Source organism: Ictalurus furcatus, chromosome 23 (assembly GCF_023375685.1).
Source record: "Ictalurus furcatus strain D&B chromosome 23, Billie_1.0, whole genome shotgun sequence".
Lineage (NCBI taxonomy): Eukaryota > Metazoa > Chordata > Actinopteri > Siluriformes > Ictaluridae > Ictalurus > Ictalurus furcatus.
Window position 1 is genome coordinate 15829858 of NC_071277.1, and position 25331 is coordinate 15855188.

Consider the following 25331-nt stretch of genomic DNA (forward strand, 5'->3'; position numbering starts at 1 on the left):
CCTTCATGAAATTATATACTCAGGTCAAGAATGGGTTAGAAATGTGATCTCATTGATTGTAAGTATAGCATGGTGGAATCACCTCGTTGATGAGAGAGATCAGAGGAGAATGACTAGACTGTTTTGACCTGACACGAAGGCAAGTACTCAAAAAGCCACTCTTTACAACTGTGGCGAGCAGAACAGCATCTTGGACTGCACAGCACGCTAAACCTTGAGACCGATGGGCTACAACAGTAAAAGATATCATTCATCGGGCTCCACTCCCGTCAGCCAAGAGCAGGAATCTGACGCTACAGTCGACATAAGCTCATCAAAAATGGACAGTTGAAGATTGGAGAATCATCACCTGTTCTTTTTCTAATCTTGAAAAGCCTGTTTTTTTGTGTGCCTGTACCCACTGTAGCCTCAGACTCCTGTTTTTAGCTGATAGGAGTGGAACCCAATTGGTTCTTCTGCTAGTGTGTGTACGTATGTATGTTGGGTGAACAGGACATTCAGATACATTTCCAATTTCTTATAACAATTTCACAAAGATTTCGTAACTGATTAAATAAACATCATCCTTGGCAGTGAATCCAGACTTCTGGAAAAAAAAAAAAATACAGCTCGACTCAAGCTAGCCATATTTACGACCGTTGCTGTAATCTCTCGATAACAACAGTCCAACAGAAACTAAATCAATGCTAAGCCCGGAGATATTAACCAGTTTATAAATCACTGCTAGAGGCAATGGTGTAATCTCCGTGTATGCTAATCCAGGCAGTGGCCCAGGCATTGGGCCTCGGGGCATGTACATATAAATCTCTTACCCCTCCTCTGCTAGGTGGTCCATGTGACCCAGTGTTTACTGCAGACTTAAGCCTCTTCTTGGGAAGCGCAATGTCAAAGCGTCCATCACATTTCAACAGTTTTCGTCTTTAGCGATTGGTGTCCATTTACGTGTTTAATTAAGATAGGAAGTGAATGGAATGGGAACTAAAATGACCTTTCTGTACTTTTCCAAAAGACCATTTTCTAAAACAAATTCCAGCTTCATGGACTTCACCTACTATGAGGACAAATGTCCTAATAATGGTTATCTCTATAGTGCAAGTCATTTAGAATTTAGTAATGTAGATTTTTTTTTAAAAAATTATTCATTAAAGTGAATAGGGACACGTATATATCATTTTATATTGGAAAAATACATTTTTATTGGGCTGCATAATCAGATGTCATGAGTCTCATGAAATACGTCTCTGGCATGCTTTCTATGCCACTCCCCAGGGAAATAATGGGGGAAATCAAACTCATTTGAGAATAAGCGATCGTAATGCAAGGTGAATTTATGTTTGTCAGAAGAGCAACTGTAATTTAACCCCAGGGTGTTAATTTTGTCTTGGGGAAATTCAAATTGTTAGTAAGAGTGATTTTTCTTCGTGTCAGTCATTGGGCCCATGGTGGGATTTTTACCATGTTTCCATGCAGATTTTTTTTAATCAAATTTTAAGTTTTGGGTTTGTATTTTTTGGTAGAATTGTCTTTCAATCAGCTTTTATTATGCATAGAATAGGCTAGACAAAAGATCACAACACCAACCAAAACACACCAACAACTATGACTGGAATGCCAGCTTTTTCACCCCACATAAGATCAAGGACTAACCAACTCTAGAAGAGTAGAGTACTTTGCATAAGTGTTCACCCTTTTGAACTTTTATTATAAGTTATTATAATACCTCAAATGTCAAAAAACAAATAGATGTTCTAAATAAACATATTAGATGACTGAAGATTCCAAAGTCTCGCTGCATGAGCTGGGTTGCATGAGTTTGTGATTTAGTCAGGAAAGACAACTGTTGAGGGGGCTAAAGGGATTGCATCCTATAAGCCCTTAACTGGAGAGTTTGCTCAAGTTTGGCCAATCTGGGCTCAGTTTCAACCAATACTTTAGAGAACTTGGTCTCTTGGTGATGACTTTATCGCCTGCCACCATCTGCTGTAGAAGACACTGTTGGGGACGAAGCGAAAGTTCTCTCACATCGAAAAGAGAGAAAATGAACTAGGGAGAGAAACTGAGAAATCTAGCACGTTTCATTGTATGTTTTTGTTCTTGGTGGGGGGTTGATCAGTAATGATAGCATCTCATTTGAATTAGAAAACCATTGAGTCTCAGCGAGTGGTCCCATTTTCACCATTAAGAGCTCTGTTATTTCTGCTAATCTAAAGCTTCTAACAAAGAGAGATGTTTCTTCTATTTGCTCAAATTCACTACTCCTCCTTGATCATGACAGCTCCAACACACACACACACACACACAACACTCGTACAGCTTCACTGGAAGGAGAACTGTCCATCATTGCCTTTAACTACTACTGGGAGTATTGGGTTTGTGTACTGCTGCTACTACCGATTAGTACTAAGTACGAGTTCTAAGAACTGGAGGACGTTCTCTGAAAAATGGAGTAACAAAAGAAACAGAATTTCTTTGAAATAAGGTCATATCTGAAAACATTACACTGAAAATGGCTGTTGAACATGACCAGCAATGCGAAAATTGAAAAATCACATGGGTTAAAGCATACCCAGTCAGAACACTCCATCTATGAAAAGTTACTACAGATACCAGTTCTATACCAGTTGCCATGTTTTCACTGTACTGTAAACAATAAATGCGGGGTTTTGGGAGCAAGACGTATTTGTTAGTCTGTTTTGATGGGTTTCCCCACTAATTTCTTTCAGCTTCAATGCACACATGTTGAAATTTACACCGGCATGATAGCATTTGTTTTTTTTTGTTTTTTTTTTTACAAATGCCCAAAAGTACTATGGTGCCATAGGACTAGTTGGGTCAGCTGTAATTACAAGACATTTCCATAAAACGCGACTTGAGACAGTAGGACAGTGAACAAACAACATACAGGTCTCTTGTTTAGTTCTGAAACTGCAGAATGCCCAGTCATGACATGACAATTATATAGAAAGTTCATAGTGTATAGAAAGCGTATAGAATGGAGTTTCTGCTTTATGTTTGTAATGTAAAACAGCACATAAGCGCTGCAGGTCACATGGAATCACTTTGGGGTGCTTTGTAAGGCTTACCTGATCTGAACAAATCATCAACTTTAGTTACATTTAGTTCATTTATATGAAAAAATAGCTACTGATGGCACAACGTAGTAATGCAAAACTTACCATTAATGCTACTCGGACAGTTGTGCGTCTCTTGTGTGTGTGTGGGGGGGGGTTGATAAAAACGTGACTCCGTTACACACAATTCTGCCCTTGTCTCTTGCTTTTTTGTTACACTGTATTATACTTAACAGCAAAGAAAAAAACTTCTTCAGTCATCATTTTTTTCTTGAATGTGTTGCTGGCTTAAGTGCTTGTCTTTAATGGCCGTGGTCTTGACGCTGATGAAAACCACGTATTGGACAGCTCTGCTCAAGAAAAATCTGCCGTCTGAATGGGGTGCTCAGAAAATCAACATTAGTACCCGCATAACCTGAGTCTGAATACAAGAAACATGGTAGCTTAGTGCTTAGCACATTTGCCTCACACTTCCGTGGTTGGGGGTTCGAGTCCCGTCTCCATCCTGTGTGCGGGAATTTGCATGTTCTCCTCGTGCTTCGGGGGTTTCCTCCTGGTACTCTGGTTTCCTCCTTCAGTCCAGAAACATGCATTGTAGGCTGACTGGCATTTCTAAATTGTCTGTAGTGTGTGAGTGAACGTATGTGTGATTGTGCCCTGCAATGGGTTGGCACCCCGTTCATGGTGTCCCTCACCTGCCCCGAGTTCCCTGGGATAAGCTCCAGGCTCCCCTGTAACCCTGTTTAGGATAAGCAGTATGGCTGGATGACCAGAACTAATGTGAGTCCTTTATATATCGAAGAAATTTCTGCTTGCAACTTCTCAAGGGACAGTTTTGAAAAATTAAGCAGGCTGCGTTTAGAAGTTTGGAAGTTTCTTTTATCCTAAATGACTTATAAGTGATGTGGAATGCACTGTAAGTGTACAGCTGAGTAGTTGAGTGTCCGTCTCAAAGATCCATGAGCTTTGTAACAGTGTTTGGATTTAAACTCACACCCTTCTGAACACTAGTAAAGAAATGTACCCACTGAGCTACCACCACCTACTAAACCTCATCTGAACCCTGCTTATTCAAAAATATTTCCAGTATTCCTTCAGAAGTAACGTCTAGTTCTAGTTCTTTATCTGTCGAATTCATAGGAAGGACAAAAAATGTATTACGGCAGGAATTGTGTACTCATTGTGGATCCAGGACCTGGTAAAGAGCAGACTCTCTTACTCTTGTGAGATTTGCTTTTTGTATGCTTTAGAAAGCCTGACCTTTTGGAACTGAATTTGAATAGCCCTTCTCTCAAGCAGTGTGACCTTTTTTTCCTCTTCTTCAGCATGAAACTACTCAAATCGTTGGTTAAACTGTTCCAGTGGAATTGCAGTCACCCCAATGCTCGAATTACTGTCTGTGTGGAGTTTAGCATGATCTCCCTTTGTGCTTGCGTGTTTCCTCAGGGTTCTCCGGTTTCCTCCTACCTCTCCAAAGCATGCCAGTAGGTGAATTAATGACTCCAAATGGGCATTAGGTGTGAACAAGTGTGGCCTCACGCCCAGTGTTCCCGGGATAGTCTTTGAATCTTTTGTGACCCTGGCAAGGATTAAACGGTTTCTGAATGATTGAATGAATGATAAAGGACCCCCTAGTGGTGGAACTGTTTATCTACTCGCTCTCTCTCTCTCTCTCTCTCTCTCTCTCTCTCTCTCTCTCTCTCTCTCTGTGTGTGATACCATATGAGAGAAATTGTTAAATCATCATTTCTTCAAATGCACACAAGGAGTGCATGGCTATATGCGAACGAAAAGAGATGTATTTTGTTTAGGCAGAATACACCGATGCAGCTTTGCGACCGTTGCAGTTGCTCGGAATCTGAATCAAGAATCAAACGTATTTATGTCGTATCTCACACACTTCCTAACTTTCACCCTCTCTTGCTCCCTCTTTCTCTCCTTGTCTGTTAGCGCAGATTGTGCCGAGTCATGCCAACATGGTGCCCGCTGTTGCTGAGCGACAGCTGGTGAGATGTGAGAGAGACACTTTTACGCCAGCATGCTGAGAGAAGGGAGAGTGACGTGTGTGTGTGTGTGTGTGTGTGTGTGTGTGTGTGTGTGTGTGTGTGCGCGCGCGCACGTGTGTGGGGCAGTGCTGGCCTAGAATGCGAGAACAACCAATATCTGTCCACAGAAAACTGCCTCAAGCCTATAACACCATCTGAGCATTTGTCTCTTAAAACCTGCATTAGTCATTATTCCATTGATATTGGCCCCCAGTTCCCATAATAACAACTTTATATTGCAATAATAACGCATTAAAGTCAGCTCAGTTGTCTAACACCTTCACAGTTTGCTCACCGATTTGGCTCATAAAGCAGACTCTCATGTATCGGTACCAAGAAGCTGAACCGGCGCTCAGAGCCCATCATCAAGACCACCAGTGAAAGGAAAATGAATCTGAAATATTATTTGGTTCATATGTATTCCTAAAATTACTCAAAGCTGAGACAGGACAGATTTTAAGATATTTACTTACTTACATACATGGTAGCCGATAGAAAGTTGTAGTATGACACTACTTGGTTAATTAATTAATTGGAAATTGGATAATAGTTCAAAGCTTCTTTTACACACTTAAACCAAATCCCAATTAGCTTCATATTCACTACATATACTGGCTACATGTGGTATAATCTAGGTAAGGACCAGCGAATGCACTTTATTACTAAAAATTAAACTTAAAAAATTAAACTAAAAAATCTTGTTTAAGGCTCTGGGTTACTGATCGGAATGTCGTGGTTCAAGCCCCGGTGCTGCTAAGCTGCCACTGTTGGGCCCTTGAGCAAGGCCCTTAACCCTCTCTGCTCCAGGGGCACTGTATCATGGCTGACCCTGTGCTCTGACCACAACTTCCTGGCATGCTGGGGTATGTGAAGAAAAGAATTTCACTGTGCTGTAATGTATATGTGACCAATAAAGACTATGCATTATGTGCATTAGGTAGTGTCCCTAAATTTTTATACCTATTGTGTACTGAAAACTACTGTATGTAGTACAGCATTATGGAGTTTAGGATGCAGCAAGTATTGACATCTCAGAGGCTATAATGATGTCAATGTGGCCCCCACTTACTGAGTACCAGGTGAAAGAGCATAACATCTCCTTTGCTCCGCTGTATCTGATGGCATGAAGATGTATTGTGATGTCCCACATCGCAATGTTGTGTAGGCACTTTTCCTGAGCAGAAATATAGAATATTTTAAAGAGTGCACAAACTTTCAAGCACCAGTGTATATTAGCGCATTTTTCTTTTTTTCTTTTTTTTTTTTAAGCACTTGTGCACACTTTCTCTATCCTCATTGGCTGCCTGTCACCATGTAGTTGGACTTCTTTCATGCCTAAAACTAGGAAGTGATTACTGTTACACGATTGTCAGGGCGACTCCCAGCAGCTGTGGAACTATTTATCGGTACAATTTATTATTTTTTTCATTCCCTGACTCAGTAATCATATATGTTTTTCGTTTTTAACAACACTCTGCACTGTAGCTTTAATTAAATGTAGCACTTCGCTACTCAGCCTTGCCTTGAACAGTGTAAAAAGTTATGTTTTAAGCGACTAACCCCTGATATCGACTATGATAATCAGCACTATGCACTCTACACACTTCTTTCAATAATGCACTTTTTATTTATTAGCACAGAACTAAGCTCTCCTATCTTTTTAGAGAAAGATAATTTGACAGAATTCTGAATTGTCAGCAGTTTGCAGTGGGAGCGAGCTGTACCCATCAGGGCTCATTAGAGTTAATCATTCTGAAGGTTACATGCTTTAGCAAATCATTTTGAACTTTTCTAGCTCAGTGTTACGAGAACCGAACACGGAAGATGCGATGTTTCACATTGGGAACTTGTTGGGAAAGTTCAGTATACAGCCAGAGACCTGAGATCGGTTAGATCAGTATCAGTATGCGTTTGATCGGGCTTCTATCGTATTTTCTAAAAATATAATTTCCTGAAATGATGCGAATCTGTATTTGAATTTGGCCACATGAAAAGGGAAAGCATCCAGTTTGCGTTGATCATACACATTAAAGGTGTAAGCTGCTATCAGTCTTTGTAGTTGTTTAAATGCTCAAAATATCCATAGCTGTATCCGGATTAAAAGCCGAAGTGGGTGTGGCCTTATTTATTTATTTATTTAAAACAACTTAAATGAACCCTTTTGCTGTGTCCCTTGAAACACTGGAAAAAACCCAGAGGTGGAAATGCCAGCATTGTTAGTATGTTCTGTGAATTCTAGCTCTGACAGTTCCTCAGTCCCAGCTACTGTACATCACTCAAGTTCATAATTGGTCTTAACTACCGATGTGCATGGGACTGTTTTTTAGATGCACAGTTATTGTTTTTGTTTATATATGCGTCTGATATTTTCCAACAAATTTAGATGGTTCTATTTCCCGAATTATTAACAAAGTAGTAACGTAATGTAAACAGAGACTCTGACCAGGCAGTTACTAAAGATGAACGAATGCTGTAAATGCATTGTGCAGTGCTGCACTCTCATTCTCATTAATATTAATGTTCATGTTATTGAACCCGGCCTTTGTTTGTCCCGCAAGGTTCATGTTTGACTTTTTTTTTCTTCAGTCCCGATGCACTCTTCTCGTCTCAGCCGGATCTTAATACACATCCGGTACAGTCCCCTTTGAAAGTATTGAAACGGCGAGGCCAATTCTCTTTCTTTTTACTATACACTGAAGATATTTGGGTTTGAGATCAAAAAATGAACACGAGATGATAGCTTAGAATTTCAGCTTCCTGATATTTACATCCAGCAGTCCTTCCAGGATTTAGCGGTTTTAGCGATGACAGAAGTTAGCGCAAAATAAAGCAAATATTCGGAGGAGCTTGCAATTTTTAAAAAAAATTACTGCAGATTTTCCACAGATTTGAGCCAAGGCGCATCATGTGACATCATCGCTCTTTGATTCACACGCGTCGAATATGAGTACAGTTAACAGGTCTCGTTTACCAACAAACATCGCTGTGAAAAACCGTGCAAAACTATTTCATGCCAATTCAAATAATTTTCGGCAAAAACGAGTGTTTTTGGCCGCAACTATCACAAAAAACTGCTAAGTCCTGTACAGACTGATCTAGATCTGTTAAACAACTTAGAACATGGCAGCTTTTGTTTGAATCTGCCCATTTTTCAAATGTTCACTAAAAATGAAATGAAAGCTGAAATTCTGAGCTATTGTCTCATATTCATCTTTAGATCTCAAACCTAAATGTGTTCGGTTTATAGCAAAAACAAAAGCATTGGCCTTGCCATTCCAACGCCTTCGGAGAGGACTGTATAAATAGGCTTTAAAAAAAGGTCATGGCTTTATCCTGGAGTCTGTTGGCACAATAGTGCATTGATCTAAGTATCCACCTACAAGATCACTGATCAGTACAAGATTAGGAAGTTGAGCCATCCCTGGCTGGGAGTCCAGGAGAGCATAACTAGTCGTGCTTGGAGTACTGCGAGAACTAGTTAGTGGGTGGGAGTAAGCAATGGCTAAAATCCGGAGAACAAGATGGTAAAAAACGAGTGGCCAGTAGAGTGAAAATTGAACAGGAGTGATGTGTCACACTGGACCAGTTCCTTACTTCATTTTCCACAGAAGAGAATTATGACCACTGTGCAGCTTAAGCTCCTCTCTATACCACTTGGTTTCATTTCTCTCCCTTGCCTTTTTGTGCTGTTATTTATCTTTCTTATTGATCTGAAATCTCATACGCCTTCCACGTGTGGGTCGATTAAAGAGGAGATTCTTCACTTGATACTGGAATTGAAGGTCAGTACAGTAATGCAGATGGATTTGGGAGGATGATTTGCTTTGGAGGATTGTTCTGTGGAGCTGTGTGTGTCAGTTAATATATGCAGAATGTATGTACGTATATGTATATATGTGTGTGTGTGTGTGTGTGTGTGTGTGTATGTGTATGTGTTTGCTGCCCTCCTCTCTTTCTCTGCACCGACTCAATCTCTTGTGCACCTCAAGCTAAATCAATCAAAGCGCTCATCCAATTGCATTTCCCCTCGATACCCGCTCTCCACCAATGAGAGCGCAGGAGAGCTGAAGAGTGGCTAGCAACTGGAGAGCACTGAGACACTGCAATTCTGCTGATGCTCGTGTATGTGTGTGTGCAAAATTAACCAGATAGAAATATGTCCCAGAGTCACATCCATAATAAAAGAGGTTCTCGGAGGTCGACATGTCTCCTCATCGCTCGTCTCTTATCAGAATGAAAGACCCTCCTGCTGCCATATTAATATGTTTGGGAAAATAAATAGCATCAGCAGTGAGTTTATTCTCCTCATTGCTGACGAATAGAGGGATTTCAATAAAACACTGACATGCCCCGTTTGCCTTCCCTCAAGCCACTGAGCAGAGACTGAATTGGCGCATTTTACTGGAATAAAATAAAGAAAAAACTTTTAGTCAGTGCTGAACAGGGAGGTTACTGAGTCAGCCGGATAAGACACATTATACACAACAGCAGAATCCAAGAAAGTCGAATTCCAAAGGGGTGAGAGCATGAGGAGAAGGTGCGAGACACTTGTGAGGCTGCTTTTATACTAGGTGATTTTGTTTGTTTGTTTGTTTTCCCTGCAATAGGGAAAGTTTTCCAGAAGCTGAAGAAAGGCACCAAATGACATCACGTGCAGTAGAAAATTCTTATTAGTGAGTGAATATAAGGAGATTGCTGCGTATGGAGCTGTGTAGCTGCAGGCCGGTGAGATTGCCCATGCTGACCCCTGTCCATTCCCGAAAGCACTTACAATGGGCACATGGTCCACAGAACTGGACCATGGAGCAATGGAAGAAGGTGGCCTGGTCTGATGAATCACATTTTCTTTTACATCATATGTACGGGCAGGTGTGTGCGATTTGCTTACCTGGGGAAGAGATGGCACCAGGATGCTCTATGGGGAAGAAGGCAAGCTGGTGGAGGAAGTGTGATGCTCTGGGCAATGTTCTTCTGGGAAACCTTTGGTCCTGGCATTCATGTGGATGTTACTTTGGCATGTACCACCTACCTAAATATTGTTGTAGACCCTTCATGTACTCCCCTTCATGGCAAGGTTATTCCCTAATGGCAGTGGACTCTTTCAGCAGGATAATGCTCCCTGCCACTCTGCAAAAATTGTTCAGGAATGGTTTGTGGAACATGACACAGAGTTCAATTTGATGACTTGGCCCCCAAATTCCCCAGATCGCAATCCGATCTGTTGCTAACATCTTGGTGCCAGATACCACAGCACACCTTCAGAGGTCTTGTGAAGTCCATGCCTCGACGAGTCAGAGCCGTTTTATAACGGCACAAGGACGACGTGACGATATTAGGCAGGTGGTTTTAATGTTATAACTGATTAGTGTATATTACCAAAAAAGGAGTTCCTCTCTCAAATCAAGTCCTGAATTTGTTTAAGGGCTTATTGAATAAGCTCAATTTGAGATTCTATACACTGCATTTGGCCATTACGATATGCACCAAGGTGTCATCGTGCAACATTTAAGACCGTCACATTGATTTGAAACCATGGTTTGAAATCTTCTTTGTAGACTAGCAGTGAAACGACTCGAAGCATTGAGTTCCTGGTTTCTGAAAGTGTTTCCACAAAGCCCCCGATCTCAGCTGAAGCAAATTACTTTCAGCGTAAGGCTATGAACAAAAAAACATGGTAAAACAAGTGTATTACTGGAATGACAACTGTACCCAAAGCTTTGTCTGGAAAGAAGCATCTCAGTAAAGTGGATTGAGAAGAGAACAATGGCTCACTGCTCATTGAAACAAACTGATTTTGATTTGCTTCAGGATATATTATATTTTTGACATGAAGGCGGTTTGATTTGGCATGGTGGATTTGGATAACAGCATCTTGAATAACCAAAGTGGTGTCACTGATTGCGTTTATATTTTTGGTCTTTGTGGTTTTGCATTAGGGGCGTTTAATATCAGCCATTTCTGATAAATCCGTGCGCTTCTGGGTATTCTTGGTCTGTAGTCAGACATAGCACACACAGCAGATGAGTGTCTTACCATTTACTACTTTGACATGACCCACGTATCCCTGTGAAATGAACTCATCGGAATCTGGCTGCCAGAACATAACCTCATACCCATGTATTGGTGATATCGTAGGTGTGCTCCATTCTGAAGGTCTTACTCCTGTACCTGGTCTGTTGAAGGGTAGTTGCATCACTGGTCCAGCGAAGCTCATCCGTCGCATTTGGGAAGCTCTTCAGAGTAATCATCCATAAAGCTTACTATAAGTTAGAATGATAAAAGAACATTTTAATGACTTCTGACAAACATTAATTATACGACAGCGCTGTCGAATTCTCAAATCTAAATCTAGCAGTTCTGACAGTCGTTCAGGCTGTAAATTAAATGATAGGTTTATATTAATATGCTAATATTCTAATACGTTATCATTTCTATAGTCACAACTCATCGGGGCAGTGGTGGCTTGGCGGTTAAGGCTCTGGGTTACGGATCAGAAGTTTAGGGGTTGAAGCACCAGCACTGCCAAGCTACCACTTTTGGGCCCTTGAGCAAGGCCCTTAACCTTCTCTGCTCCAGGGGCGCTGTATCATGGCTGACCCTGCGCTCGGACCCCAACTTCCTAACATGCTGGGGTATGCGAAGAAAAGAATTTCACTGTGCATATGTATATGTGATCAATAAAGACTCATTATCATCATCATCATCATTCACAGGGACTTGTACGGCAGGTTTTCGATAACATTCAATTTAAACAGTTAAAAAGTGTGGTGTTCATTGGCAATGCTTTAAAAGGAATGAGACACTTCACGATGTGCTGTTCATGGAACATAAACCCTGGTACGGATTATTTTCTTATAACAGCACGCCCTGTTGTGTTTTATTCTTTACTTACTCATAACGCATATCTTTTTAATTAAAACCGGAAAAATGCTAGCTGTCTTGGAAACAAGCAGTTATATTAGTAAACATACTCCACCGTCAGAGTGACCGTTCGGTCGGCCATGTTTGATGAAACTTACAGACTACGTGTTTCAGTGATCAGAACTATGAATTTGTCCACACTGAGAACGATGCATTTAATAACTTCAAATTTGGCCGAATTTGTGACCCGCGATTGGAACAGTCCCTGTCTCTGAAGGCTTACATTTGGAACGCACCTTACAAACCTTATGGCTGTTTACAGTTAAGCCTATAAAACCTCTGCTAGTGCCATGACTGGCTGTTATGTCCCTTCATATAACCGTGTTTCTCCTGAAGTCATTCACTATCTCAAATGTTCACCATCTCAGAGCTGATGTACCTGTCCTACAGTGTTGAATGAAGCCATGTCCATGAAGCCTGATTCCTTTATTCGAGTTTCTTTCTGTCCTTTTTCTGCACATATCATCTGTCATGTAAAGTAAAACGTCTTCTTGGTATCGACAACTCGTTGTCCCTTTCAGCAAAGCCATTAAACTGTGGCATGACTAGCGTGGCGTTTTGTGAGTGCAGCGTTGTCATTGATGGACCACCATTTGTTCATCACCTCCCCACATGTCTATTAAAACGTGCTGGAAAGCTCATTTGCGGCCTCGTACATTTCCAAAGGCTGTATCTTTGTCGTGCCGGCTTCATAGCGATTTAGTGGCTTATGATCATGAAAGCTGAACTTTACAAAGAGTTCATAGGATCTGATTTTCCCATGTATGTCCACATAGTGAAACAGAGGGGCCGTGTACAGCTTTACAAAGCCAGAACTCTTAATTGTGTCATTGGTATTATTTTATCATATTTATCTCACCAGTATTCCAAAAATGGCATATTATGATATGCTGGGGCTTGTGATTTTTATTTATGGAAATGTAATTTTGATAGTGTAATAGACATTTCAGTGATCCTAGTTTTCCATCTCTGTATTTCCACTGTATATTGATTTAAAGGCATACAATTTACACTGATAAAGAGCTCTCTAACGGTCATCCAACTCTAATCATGAATACTTATCAGCCTATATTAGATTCCCTGCTATCCCCTCACTCGATTAAGCCATCAGGAATTTTGAAGGTCTCTAAACCCCAGTCTGACAAGCCTAACCGTCCATAACTCTCTTCTAAGAGCCTTGTCTTAAACTGCAAGGACACAGAGGAAATAAAAACATCCGCCATAAAATAGCAGGGCTTATGTTGCCTCTCTGCACGATGCTGTTGTCTTGCCCCTAGTCCTGGGAACAGTACTCAAGGGTTTCATTACTCTCCCACTTGCCATTGATGGAAGGCAGCGGTGCCATAGCATTGACGTCAAACCTAATCAGTTACATAACGTCTGAATGAAGAAAGTCTTTATAAGCATTTAAAAAATCATTTTAAATACAAATACGCATATATTTTCTCTATGGTTTTCAGTGGGAAGTCAGAAGTGGTGAACTGTAAAAGGAATTTCTCTTATTTAAGATCTTTTGTCCATAGTATCAGCCAGGTAGATGACAAAACTAGAAAACAGAAGAGCAATAAAATGTTTTAGGGAACTATAATTAGGACAAGAAAGTAGAAGACAAGAAGTATGTTTACATGGACAACAATAATCTGATATTAACCCGATTAAGTCAATACTCTGATTAAGAAACTAGCATGTAAACAACGATTTCTGATGACCTTCATCCGACTAAAGACAAATGGAATTAAGACGTGTGGAGTATTCCTGTTTTAGTCTCGTTATCGACGTGCGTTACAGACATGTACACACCTTAATCACACTATTAACGTCGTGTAAGAGTTTTCACCGCATTTTGCGACAGGACACGTACACACACGGCAGCGCACACACGGCAACAAGAGAGCACGGCTGCGTCCAGAACCGCGTACTTACCTGCTACAGTATATAGTAGGTGAAATACATGTATCTCTGCTTCTATATAGTAGGTAAGTACACAGTTTGGGACGCAGCCCACGGCTTCAAGCAGTCGTTTATTTGCACATACGGCATGACAAATAATTAACTGCACTTGAAGCGTTCGTAAAATTAAAAATGAAACGCCCAAAACTGTATACGGTCCCATAATGAAGACGAACTGTGTGTCAATACATGAAATTCTGGAGGGAACGTCGAACGGCGGGGACGTTTTTGTCATTTATGCATTTGTTTTGGATCTCTTTCTTTGGTCATTAATATGAAACGACAGGCAATTAATTTTTTTTGCAAAATTCATGTGTGCAATTGAATTGGCTTAATCCGTATGTTAAATAGTTGTAACTCAACCAATTATACGATTTGAAACCCATCAATCAAGGCTCAGATTAGTGCGTCCGCTTATATGTAAATGTAAACAATTTCAGGAGATCGCATAAGATACATGTTTTTCTTAACTACCTCAGTTTTCATGAATACAACATTTCTTGTGTAAGTGCTCCTTACGAGCAAGTTACGATTAACGTCATTCTTATGTAGTTTGATAATGAGGTCTAGTGATCGGGCGTGACCAAGGTAAAGCTGGAACAGGAGCTGCGGAAAACATAAGGCTTACAGGAAGTCTCGCTGATGATATAAATGATGGCTGGAAAGATGAATAATGAGCTCCAGGAACTGCAAAGTGTTTTGGCTTTGGTCCTGGTTCCCTGTTGTTTAAGCTGCCATTGCCAGACCATGCGCAGAACACAGGCTGCGTGACTAAGAGAGCATGGCCTCATTGGGGAGAAGGGAGCAACTTACTTCACTTTATTTCCTCCTTCAGCTTCTCTTCCAGCTTCATTGACTGGAGTCTACGGGTGGGCGATATGACAGAATTATCATAGAACAATTCTCTGAGACATTTCTATGATCATGATATTGTATTAAGATATACACCGATCAGCCATAACATTAAAATGACCTGCCTAATATTGTGTAGGTTCTCCAGAGCATCACACTTCCTCCACCAGCTTGCTTTCTTCCCATAGTGCATCCTGGTGCTGCCTCATCCCCAGGTAAGCGACACACGCGCACCCGGCCGTCCACATGATGCAAAGGAAATCGAGATTCATCAGACCAGGCCACCTTCTTCCACTGCTCCATGGTCCAGCTCTGATGCTCATGTGCTCATTGTAGGAGCTTTCGGTGGTGGACAGGGGTCAGCATGGGAACTCTGACTGGTCTGCGGCTATGCAGTCCCAGACACAGCAAGCTGTGATACTGTGTACTGACACCTTTCTATCATAGCCAGCTTGAACCTTTTCAGCAATTTGTGCTACAGTAGCTCTTCTGTGGGATCGGACCAGACGGGCTAGCCTTCACTCCCCACATGCATGAATGAGACTTAGGCACCCATGTGCCTGTCTCCGGTTCACTGGTTGTCCTTCCTTGGACCACTTTTGGTAGATACTAACCGCGGCGTACCAGGAACACCCTACAACACCTGCTGTTGTGGAGATGCTCTGACCCAGTCATCACAATTTGGCCCTTGTCAATGTTCAGATCCTTACACTTCCCATTTTTCCTGCTTCCAACACATCAACTTCAAGAACTGACTGTTCACTTGCTGCCTAATAAATATATCCCGCCACTGTAACAAGATAATCAACGTTATTCACTTCACCCGCCAGTGGTTTTAATGTCAAGGGCTGATTGGTGTATAAGCCAATCTTAATGGAAACCCAAAACTATTTTTGGATACACAGAAAATAGGTTTTCAGAAGAAATTTGATTCTGGCAGCGTTATGGTAATTTATTAACCATATCTGTGCTCAATACAACAAGAAGCAGACAGATTTGCCATTTTTTGTGCAATTTGACACATGACATTTACCAGTGAGGTCACTTTTAATTCCACTGCGACTGCTCCTTGGGCACTTTTCTCTCTGGATACACAGTGTTAGGATGAAAGACTAATATGTGGCTGAAGTCCCTGTGGCTGCGAATGTTAGCTGAGAGAAAGTGAAAGTGAGAACGAAATGGATATGAGCATCATAGACACACAGGCCATCTGTCATCTAGTACCTCTTACCTCATACCCAAGCCATGACTTATTCCAGTGTCACATGATGACAAATCCGCTCACAGCCACTCGCTAGCTGAATGTGCCAGGCATGTGCAGGGCCATGCTGCTGTTTTCTCACTGATGTCGTCTTATTGGTAATTGTAGGGGAAATTCTGTTTATGTAAGCACACAAGCAAGAGCTCCACACACTCCTGATGCGTCATGGGATGCACGCATTTAATTAGAGCTCACACAGGGCGGGAGCTGTTGCGGGCGGTGTTATTGTTGTTTGGAGTGCAGCTGTTGCTTGTGTTTACTTCTCTTGGTGCCGAGGCTGGAGATTAGCCAGACAATCTCTCTCTCTCTCTCTCTCTCTCTCTCTCTACGTTTTCTTCCTTCCTTTCTGAAAGTAATAGATAGGCCAAGCACAGATGATTGACATTTCCTCAGCCCTGTTGGAGGAACAGCTGGGTGGAATGGAGGCTGGTTATTGTATACATATTGACCAGAAAGAGCGAATTAGAGTGATACTAAAGTAATTTCTAATCTCAAACTGTTCATTTGGACATAAATAACAGCACAGGCTTCCAAAAGAGGAAAAGAAAACGTATATGGACACAGGTGCAAAGGTTTTGGCATCAATACAAACAACTGTGTCCTTGAATCCTATGGAAATTGCAGTCCTTATTGAAGATGCACTCTTTATTGACTCCCTATTGATATTAACCATTCAGCCTGCTTCTGAATCCCACCACCTGTTGGAAAAAAAATCAAAAAAAATCCAAGGCGAATGAAATAGCATGCATGTATGACAGTCTTTTCAGAATCAAACTGAAACGCACCGGTATGTAGACAAAACCGACTCCATCCATCCATCCAGCTTTATTCTTTTCAGGGTCACGGGGAACCTGGAGCCTATCCCAGGAAGCATCGGGCCTTGTGGTGCACAAGGTGCACAGGGTGCCAGTCCATCACAGGGCACAATCACATACACACTCACACACCCATTCATACACTACGGACACTTTAGACACGCCAATGCATGTCTTTGGAAACCGGAGTACCCGGAGGAAACCCCCACAGCACGGGAAGAACACACACATAGCCCCGGCGGGACTCGAACCCCAGACCCTGGAGGTGTGAGGCGAACGTGCTAACCACTAAGCCATAATCGGTTTTCCTTAGGCTGAATTAATGCCCTTAGCTACGCTGTCATATGTTATATCCATCCATTTTCTGTACCACTTATCCTACACAGGGTCGGGGGCACCCTGGAGCCTATCCCAGGGGACTCGGGGCACAGGGTAGGGGATACCCTGGACAGGGTGCCAACCCGTCTCAGGGCACAATCACACACATTCACACACTACAGACAATTTGGAAATGCCAATAAGCTTACATGTGCATGTGTTTGGACTAGGGGAGGAAACCGGAATACCCGGAGGAGGCCCCCAAAGTACGGGGAGAACACGCAAACTCCGCAAACCGTTCGATTCCGGCAGTTGGAATCAAACCCCAACCCTGGAGATGTGAGGTGATTAGCACGTTGCTAGCACTGTAGTTAACAGTGGACACTGTCCCAAAACAGCTTTACAGGAATATATAAATTCAGAATTTTACATGCATGAATTTATCACTAATGAGCAATCCAGAGGCGACGGTGGCAAGGTAAAACTCCCTGAGATGCTATGAGGAAGGAACCAGACTCAAAAGGGAACCCATCCTCATCTGGGTGACGCCGGATAGTGCGATTATAAATAAATCCTATAAATGTGCTAATACTGCGTGGTCAAATAGTGCAATTGTGTAACCAGGAAATTCATTACAGATTTTACATGAAGTCTGTTTTGTTGAACTTATCCACTGTTCACTGATGGAGACTTGAGTGCAGAACTGTTTGTGGCAATTGCTGTCCTATAGCCATCATAGCATAACTGTTCATATGAATTGAGGTCCAAAACCATCTTTATATCTTTATCTGGTTCATCATCTTTATGTTGTTGTTGTTGTTGTTGTTGTTGTTGTTGTTGGTTTCACTAAATATTTGTACATATCTCAACAAAAAACAATGATGGGATTGAATTTTGTTTACGAACAGAAGTACAAAAGATAGAAAAGTTAATCCCGTCTCCTAAACCATGTAAACTTCCATGTATTCGTCATGGTGGTGAAGGCAGTATGTTTTCGGGTTGTCCGTGCACCTGCTGTCCATCTGTGCTTTTTTATTCTTACAATATCTCAAGAACGAGTGGTTGAAATTGCATTATCATATACTGTAATATAATACCAGCAGATGAACTTTTTCGATTTTGGAATTGATCCAAACAGGGTCAAGGTCACAGCAAGGTGAAATGTCTGAAACAGGTTTTCTTCTTTCCTGTTTGAAGTATATTTTAAGGGTATTTCAGACATGCAAATTAACAAGAAGGACTAGACTTGGCAGTGGAGGCATCCCTGTTGATGTCATTGACAGTAAGTTCTACTTGTTTTATCCAAAACAACATATATTTAAGAATAAATTGCACCAGTTGATGACTCAACATTTTGTTCTCTGGTTGTCCAGGGATTTAATCTCACAACCTTCTGATCAGTAACTGAGAGTTTTAACCGCTGAGCTTCCTTCGTATCTTATCATACGTTGGTTAGTTTATGAGCCTCCATTTCGCCATGTTTCTGGCTGGATGGGATCTGCATTTCTTCTGCTAGATTTTCCGCATTGTGCTGTCTTTCTCACTGGGATTCTTTTCTCGTGCCTGGTGGGTGTCTTCCAGATCACTGGACATACCCACTGGTGGCACAGAATAGATGTAGAGGGATGAGCAGATTTAGAGAGGATGTGGTGGTGCACCTGAGCTCTGAGACTAACTCAAGCGGGGAAAAAAAGATGTAGCTGACATTGCCTCTGGCTTCTCTCTGAACTGTTTATTCAGTTTGGTGAATGTTGTACATGCAGGTTCTTTCACTTGATAGTGCCACATTCTTTTAACAGGGGTAAGGGGCCGTACGGTGAGGCATATTGAGTAATCATTAACGAAAATTCATTTTGTTTCGGAAAACTAAAGGTTATGAGTTGTCAGTTGGGAGCTTGAAATATTTATTATATATATACTGGCTGTATATTTGTTGCTTTGGTAATTTATAAGCTTGTCATTACAAAACACTACCCTGTGTAAATATACCGTTACTCAGGGAAAGTCATAGTGCAGCTGAGCACAAGGAAAATATTAACCGCCGTATTCTGTGTGTGTACGCTAACAGACACTGATTAATGAGGGTGATAGGTTCTAACCAGGTAGCAGAGACCGTTATGCGCTATTAGACGGGTTGAAACTTACCATCTTCCCATTTCTGAAATCATCTGCAAATATAATATAAATATGACATTTAAATAACCTCTTATCTCATTTTATGGGTATTGGGATCCTGATCATGTCTGAAATGCGTTGTATGTTATAAAAGTCACATACATGGATCATTGCTTTGATTATATTTGTTGCTGTTACTAGCAAATATCAGATTGGTTTTATTTACACAAACCAATCACAAGACAACTATACAGCCATCATAATAAATAGGGTACTAAAGCAGGCCCCTGGAGTGAAACCAGAGAAAGTTCATATAGCCACAGATATAGAACATATAGTTCCCTGAGTTTGTGTTACATTTCAGTAAGAGCTGTTTTAAGCATTTTTAGCTTTGTCATAATTGGCAGGACAAAGCTTTCATACATCTAACAAACTCTGCCGTTCTGCAGTCATTTAAAGGCCAATGATGCTCCCTGCCTCATCATTACTAAGCTGCATTCATCAGACGATTTTTGTCATGAGATTGGACCTAAACAGTTCATGTAATTGCAGTTAAAATAGCCCGTACAACCTGGACACCGTTAGCCGAGTCACAATTACTGTAGGCATGCATGGACAAGCACTAAAACGTTGTTTCAGAATGTTTTTTTTATTAAATGAAAACATCTATTATAAATGAAAGTTACAGATCACTGATGAAGACAAATTCAGGATGAAATGAAAAATGTAGTTTTCTTTGCTCGCATGCGATGGAGAAGGAAATAACTCCGGTTCGTCTGCTCATGTGTCTGTGATGCAGTTATAGATTAAATTATGGAGTTATGTTTAGTCACAATAATACATGCTACACAATGATATGTAAAGGTACAGTACATGATACAGTAAAACACAGTATAGTAAAATACAGTAAAGATGTGTGATCTAGTAATACACAAAGTATGGTACAATAAAGAAACATGATGTAGTAAAGTATAGTAATGTACAGTAAAAAGAATGCATGATGTAGTAAAGTATAGTAATGTACAGTAAAGATACATGATGTAGTAAAGCACAGTAAAGGTACATGATGTAGTAAAGTACAATAAAGTAATGTACAGTAAAGATACATGATGTAGTAAAGTACAGTAAAGTAACGTACAGTAAAGATACATGATGTAGTAAAGTACAGTAAAGTAATGTAAAGATACATGATGTAGTAAAGCACAGTAAAGTAATGTAAAGTAAAGATACATGATGTAAAGCACAGTAAAGTAATGTAAAGATACATGATGTAGTAACGTACAGTAATGTAAAGATACTTGATGTAGTACAGCACAGTAAAGTAATGTAAAGATACATGATGTAGTAACGTACAGTAATGTAAAGATACTTCATGTAGTACAGCACAGTAAAGTAATGTAAAGATACATGATGTAGTAAAGCACAGTAATGTAAAGTAAAGTTACATGATGTAAAGTATAGTAATGTAAAGATACTTGATGTAGTAAAGCACAGTAAAGTAATGTAAAGATACATGATGTAGTAAAGCACAGTAAAGTAATGTAAAGTAAAGATACATGATGTAGTAAAGTATAGTAATGTACAGTAAAAAATGCATGATGTAGTAAAGCACAGTGAAGTATAGTAAAATACAGTAAAGATACATGACGCAGTAAAGTATAGTAAAATACTGTAAAGATACATGATACAGTACCATGAAGTATGGTAAATATACATTATTTAGTAAAGTACTATAAATTATAGTAAAGATACATAATACTGTGAAATACAATAAAGATACATGATAAAGTAAAGCCCAGTAAAATGTAGTAAGGTGCTGTAGTGTAAAGTAGTGTGACTTGTACTGTAGTGTATTTAATGTAGTCTACTGTGCTTTACTACTGTATATATTGCATCTATCTTGTAAATGTACTATAATTTATATCACTATACTGTAACTTTGCTATACTTTACTGTAGCATTTATCTTTGCTGTACTTTACTTGTCATGTTCTTGCTACTGGACCTTAACTATAATTTATTGTGCATTGTAAATTACAGTAAATATACAGGATACAGTAAAGTATAATAAAGACACATAATATGGTAAGACCTGTTCATTTTGCTTTAATGATCAGTTATATGTACCTGACTGCTAATAAATGCCTTGACTGATATGTTTGCAGCTCAGAAATTAAAACACTTTTTATGCACTGTTAAAATGTTATATATCATCATTGTTGTTATGATCATTATGCCCTGCCGTGCTTTACATTTCCATCAAATTTTAATACCAGAGTTCAGCTCCACTTGCAATTAACAATCAATAATGGCAGGGGAGCACAGATCTCCTGCACTGGTCCTCAGATTAATTATCATCTCATTGCTTAACAGTGTAAATACTCAGTCATGGTGATGAAAGTGATGAATATTTATATGGAAAATAGTTCACCTCTGTATACTGTGTAAATGATTTCATCACCAGCTTCATTGTGTCTATTGTGTAACTATTCCAAGTGACTTCTTCTTCTACATCAGATCTGGTGACTTAAAATCGTGCAGTTGTCAGCTTATTTGAATGTTTTCGGCTGACACTGAGAAGGAAAGACTTGCCGGAAATATTGTTTCGCTCGTTCAGGCTTCTTTTTTTAGCTCTGAGTGAGCACTTGGGTAACAGCAGGAGAATCCAGTGCTTTAGGAGAAAGAGGGTGATTGAGGGTGATGAATGAGAGGGCGTCGGAGTCTTCAGTCCTTCAGGAACTTTTCTTTCAGCATGCAGTAGACATGCTTTATAAGTGGAAGAATACTGCACTCACTTTTCCTACAACTCCTTCAGTACCTCGTGCCGTGCCTGTAATACCTCGCAGCCTCTTAATATTTTCTGTCACATCCATTTGTCTTTACACCTCAGGGAGAGACCTTATTTAAGGGTGCAACGGTAGAATGCAGTGGGATGCTGGGATATCGAAATCTGCAGGTTTCTGATATAAAACTATGACGCTATTTGAACCTGAACCCTTTTGGGCACTGGCACAGATTAAGGCCACTGAAGCAAAAGTGGTTGGGGCTTATTGCGTAATAAATGTGTTAATGTATTCGCTATGTAAGAAGGATTTAATTTGCTAGAGAGATTACACTCTACTGTGTGTCCCAACGCGAGTTAAAACCTGCTAATAAGCAGCAATTTATCAAACCCTCTCCAATTGTGTGAAAATCTCCACTGTAGATAACCTTCTGTTAAAAGTAGCCTATTTAAAGAGGGGTTAAGGATGGGAATTTGAATTTTAACCTGATAAACATCCACAATATAAAATTTGTGTCTGTAATATATAACACTTGATGTGGGCATTAAAAGTGGGCATTAAAAGTAGCCTTTAGTTTGGTACATTTTATTTCTAAGAGTGTATGTTGAAAGCCGGGGAAAAAAATAATGATGAACCTTCTATTCAGAAGATGGTAGAAGAAATGTTAAATTAATCTAGACAATGACAGGAGAACATTACTGTGAGCAATGTGAGACTGAAACATTAAACTGAATAATAAAACTGTGATGTTGCCTCATAAGTCCACCAGCAAATGGACTTTTGAAATGAGAAAGAAATCTTGGCAGACCGTCAGTAGCGATGCGCCAGCCAGAGTCATTATCAAGAAGATTCTACAATGATTGCATTTGTTTAATCAATATCGTAGACTAATAATAATAATAATAATAATATACGCACACACATATATATATATGTGTGTATATATGTATGTGTGTGTATCTATCTATCTATATCTATCTATCTATATCTATCTATCTATCTATCTATCTATCTATCTATATATATATATATATATATATATATATATATATATATATATATATATATATATATATATATATATATAATGTATATGTGTGTGTGTATATATATATATGTATATATATATATATATATATATATATATATATATATATATATATATATATATATATATATATATGTGTATGTATGTATATGTATGTGTATGTACTAGCTTGGCTCATATGATGCATGATAGGTTCAGCACAGCTCTAGTTAAAAGTCAAAGAAAATTACTCGGTTAGTAATACATAAATCAGGCTGTGTAATCATTTATTACAAGACACGTCACGTAATGGATTCCAATTAGGTATGTGGATTATGGATTGTTTTTTCCCAGACATAAACAGTGTCGATTATTAGACAGGTGTGCTGTCTTTGGTTTTGTTGTGTAGCAGCTGATGTTCCTGTAGGAAGGCTGTCTAGCCTGAACATTTAACATCCTCATTTGTAAGCACACATTTTTTTACACAGCTTGTCTTTTCACACAAGTACAGTACAGTGTTTTTGTATATCCCAATTTGTTAGGAATCTGGGGTCAGATTGCAAGGTCAGCCATGATTCTTCTGAACAAAAGCCCCAGAGCCAAAGAAAAACAAAATGTAATAAAAACAGAATTGTTTCAGGGGTGTGAATGCCTGAATATGCATTCATTCATTGGTCAAAAATACAGCTGTAGAAAAAGATGTACAAATATTGGCCAAGTGTGAGTAGATATCACAAAAATCAACCAAGTATGGAGAACCTGTTTTATGTATTGGATCCATTTTATATCCAAATATCCAGAACATGTCACATTTCTGGCGCTCTGTCCTTTGGTTCAGTTTGCACCTCATGGCTCATTTTAGCAGCTCACATGTACAGAAAAAAGGCGGTCACACAAAATATACAGCCTGTTTGGTCGATTCGAGCAGTTGACCACCTCGTTTAGTTGCTCTCGGACTGGTTGATTTTTGTGATTACTGCATTCTCACTTGTCCAGAGGAACTGCACTGGGGAAGAAAACGAAACTCACCAAAGGGTAGATTCAAATTCAGTTTTACTCTAAGAGTAGGAATAAAACTGCATCACTTTCTGAATTATACCGAGAAACTTGATGCATATTTGATGTCCTGATCAGAATTATAATAATAAAGAAACACCAGATTCATACATGCATAGACTTAGGGTAGTATTAATCTGACCGTTCCCTTTCAACAGCCTGGCTCCTGTTATAATTGCAGATTAATGAGTATCTACTAATCCTCTAAGGAAGTTTGTGCTTTAGAGAGTTGAGAGATGAGTCTTGTACTATATGCGTCCTGGTACCTTGTATATACTGTAGCCTACCTGCATTGTAAGATTTAACCCAAGGCATGATGGCATTAATGATGGCTTCCTGAAAATCTTTTAATATTGAAACGGATAGTTAATAATTCATTGTTATTTTACACTACAAATATAATCTAAGTATCCAAATAGCATTGCGCTAATAGAGTGTAAACGTACAGACGTGTTTTCAGGAATGTAAATACATTTTGTACTGTAATTGCATCCTCACTGAAAAGTGGTACAAGTGATTAACAAACTATTTCACATTTTCCAATATCATACGACAAATCAGAAATTGGATAACGAGTCATTTCTTTATTTATATATATATATATATATATATATAAATTCATGTTTTTGGAATGAAAATCAAATGTCCAAAATGTACACATACTTTAAAATAATAATAATAATTTCTGTAAATTTAATGATGGAATTTTGTATGAGCAATATATTATTTTACAGGTCTGTATTAGTTGTTTTATAACAGATGGAATAAAGGCAGTTCTTGGTGATAAACCCAGACTTTTGGACCGTACATTATCTACATATTGCTTTTTATAGCAGGTAGATTTCCAATATTGACTTTGTGTGAATCAGACTGTTTAGTCAGATAAGCAGGACAGACCTTATACACACATTGGCCCATTTTATCTCTGCAATTGTAATTGATGTCCTAAAAAAGCTCACATTGCTCTATAATAAACTTGATCTCTGTGTACCCTGCTCGCTCCCGCTATCTCCTCGGTTGCTAACGGTTTCCTTTTGCAAATGGTATGTATCTGATTCAGTGTCACTCAGTGCAGCTAGTGACCCATTACACGCCAGTGTCGACGTTCTCCTCACTGC

At 39.6% G+C, this 25331-nt stretch overlaps 1 protein-coding gene across 3 annotated transcripts in view; it reads left to right on the forward strand.

Moving 5' to 3' along the window:
* The window catches only part of oxr1a (oxidation resistance 1a), a 184495-nt gene that overhangs the window by 66525 nt on the left and 92639 nt on the right, over positions 1–25331 (forward strand). The window lies entirely within an intron of this gene.